The sequence below is a fragment of the Neopelma chrysocephalum genome, unplaced genomic scaffold, assembly GCF_003984885.1.
Source record: "Neopelma chrysocephalum unplaced genomic scaffold, ASM398488v2 Primary Assembly neopelma1_61b, whole genome shotgun sequence".
NCBI lineage: Eukaryota > Metazoa > Chordata > Aves > Passeriformes > Pipridae > Neopelma > Neopelma chrysocephalum.
Window position 1 is genome coordinate 10,705,297 of NW_020897717.1, and position 3,563 is coordinate 10,708,859.

Here is a 3,563-nt window from a genome sequence, read left to right on the forward strand (position 1 = left end):
AATCGTTTTCCAAAAGATAGTACTTTAAATAAAAGGTATTTAAGCACCTCATTCTCATTGATTTCAAAGGAGTAAAGTAGGCAGGAACGTTGGAGGATTTGGCCTGAAGTCCTTTACATGTTTACAGAAGACTTAGAAAAGCATTGACAAGAGAAATTCACAACTTCTTGTCATAGCTGTGCTGTGGCAGGAAGTCTGTTTTGAATAGACCATGTCTTAAAAAAAAAGGTAGTTTCAGCTAAATGCTAATTCTCTATTTGGCTTTTAATTATTATTTTGCATTGATGCCACAAGTAAGAACCAAGATGTCTTTGATGAGTCAGAAGACCATTCATTAGAAATCAGATGCAACCAGATTCATTAAATCCTATGCACCAGTCATCAAGACTGATACATCTTTCAGGGTAAAGCTGAAGCTTTTCTTAATTTGTGAAAACCTCTCTTCTTTTTCACAGTAGGATAAACCCAATAGTTTAACGGATCAGCATTTCTCTGAGAATCTTCTACCCAAAAGATAACTTTGAAAAAACGTGACATCTAGTTAGTACAAAGTGTCACCTGAATCATTTATATAACATCCCTCCCACCGTACTGCTCATAATATCTTCAAAAATGCAGGTGAAGAGCTACAACAAAAGTGATAATGGAAGGGAAAAGCCTGAGAAGTGAAATGACAGCACAAGAGGTACAAATTATACTTCACCTTATAAAAAGGATAAGGCCAAGGCATTTCCAGGTCTTAAACAAGCCAGAAATCTTTATGTAAGAAAACCAGCATCTCTGTGCTTTTATAATGCAGAAAGTATGCATTTAAACTGTCACACACATATATGGGTTAGTAAAGTAAACATGGCGTTTGCCCACCAATAAGTAGTGGGCAAATCCAAAATAGGTTCATGTTAATGAGAAATTTTTTTTGTGATCAAGTTTAGTAGCAAAATGATGGCATTTGGAAAAAGGTAAATTTGTTCTATTTTTCAACTTCGCAGAACAGAACATATGCATTAGTGATTGGTTCTCACCATATTAATGAGAGCTGGACTGTCACTGGATCTGATAAAAAGCTTAAATGCTGTTCTGCATTAGTTATTACAATGCCAAAGAAGCTTTCAGTGTCCTCTGCATATTTAATTACATGTGTTTGTACAATATTGGGCTTACTTAGGTTGAAACAGGAATTCATTATAAGTAATCTCAAGACAATTGAAAATTAAATTTAAGGACTCAGGTCTTATCTGTCTTTATATTCATGTAAATTGAGATTAATACCTCCAAAGTCAATATAATCGAGGAAAGAATGTACCTTTAAGATATCTGCACAAGACCTAACTAAAAGTTGATTTTGCACTGGGCAAATGTCTGTGCTACATAACCCATGTCACTAAAGGTACAGATTTTGAACAAAAGAGGCATCAGGCTTCTCTACAACTGCTTTTCAACCAATATTGTTGTTGTATTTTCTTCTCCAGTACTTGGACTCAGGCTCTTTCCATTCCTAGAACAAGTCATCTCCAAGACCTTCGCCACAGGACTGGTACTCTCACTTCTGCTGTTCAGCACAGAGGTTCTTTTCAGAAACCCCTCCTGCCACACACAACAGGTTGGTCAGCCTAGGATCTCCCACATGAATTTGCCACGGAGTTGGCAACAGAGACACATTTAATTCAGAGCAATATTTTAATAAAAGCCATTTTGCTCAGCAAGAGGCAAAAACTGCAGGCTCTCTCCATCACGCCACTCATGATTGCCTCCTTGGTTGATGCTCATTCTGATGTATGAGGGCATTAACCGGTAGGAACTCTGTATTCACACACTCTGCCCATGGCTCCAGGACCTCCATTTAAGCCCTGCTTCTGCTGCCCCTTGGAAGAAGAAATGTATTTCAATCTTTCTACTTATAAATTTCTTTTCTCTTTCCACAATAAGCTCTCTTCAGAAAGAGATGGTAGAAGCAAGACTGTTTTAAAGTGCTATTTCTATGATATATGGCTGCATTAGAATGCCATCATGATACATCTTTTAAATAGCATGAAGGGATGGAAAACAAAATAATAAAACATAGCTGGCATGTTTTAGTGCACATTAATTTGATCCATAGTTTGCTGACAAAATAAGACTTCAGGGTGAGGTATTTATATTAATTTAGTCTTAATACCCTTTTGTGCTTCACTGTTTTGCTTTATTTTCCTCAGTTAAGTTTTGTGTTTTGTCACAATGTTCCTTGACTTTCTCCAGGAGCTATAGTCAGGACTTTACAACCATTTTTTCCATTGTTTTCTGATTTTGCAGTTCTGCGCCGGGATTGTAAAACTAGGAACTGGCTTCTCTATATGCCACATACTAACTCTATCTACACAATTAACAGAGGAATGAATTTCAGTGGTCTCCCCCATAAATAAGAGCTATTCACTCCAGTAAGGATTTTCAAGACATTCCCTATTTATACACATATAAAAATATTTTTCACAAACTTCCACCACCGATTAGAGTATCCAGATTGTCTAGACAAGGCTGACTGTGAAAGCAAATACACCTGACCTGCAGAACAACATGGCTGTAGGGAAATTACACCTTTTTGCATTGAAGAGACAACTGTTTGTCATCAAAAGGCATCGTGGGTAGCTCATGGCATTAGCTGTCCCCCTGCACTCACCACTATTTGCCTCACAGTTTGCATCACACTTGTAATGGTATGTGTTCTAGCTATTGATGTATCAACTATTGAAAACAATATATTTACATCAAAGCAATCATTCAACACAAAGTATGCAGACAGGGTGGTATCTGTACTAACAATAATACTGATCCTGCCTAGGAACAGGGTCTAGCCTGGATGACACCCTTGAAATGTATTTTAGTCTTATGATTTGTGATACAGTATGATGCACTCAATAAAACCACTCTGTTACACTCTTGCTTTTCCAACAGATGAATCATTAATATCTATTTATACTGATCTATAAAACTAATGTTTTATGTGACAGACACCATTAATAGTGAACATTCAGTATGAGGGAGAACTGCATTACGTATGGAAAAAGTCTGAGCTTTAGACAAAGCTACAGTGGATGGAAGCATGTTTTCATAGTTTAATAAAAATTAAAAAGAAACACTTTCCTTTTTCTTATTGTGTTTGTCTTGGTGATCAACGTGTTTTATTACAGAGAATTCTACCTCAATTGTGATTTCAAATTTAGAAACTGAAACTAATACAAATTCTGGTTGATCAATGTCAACCAGTCCTTAGATTGTGAATATTCCTTAGGATATTCTGAAGTGGGGTATGGGCAGTTGGCATTTCTGGTGAAGGATCTTTGCCAATTGAGAAAAAATTGATCTGGTACCCTGCAGCTTGGATTTACAGATACCAACGTCATGCTGCGTTGCAGAATTTCCATTCAGTTCTTTTCTGACAACAGTTCTGAAGTCAGAATGGATGTAGATTGATGTAGATTACAAAGGACTCTTCTTATAGGAATTAGTCTTTCTATTAATTATTGGGGTTTTCCAGTCTTTTACATACTCCACATTTTAATAAATCCAACTCAGTAAAACACAATTTA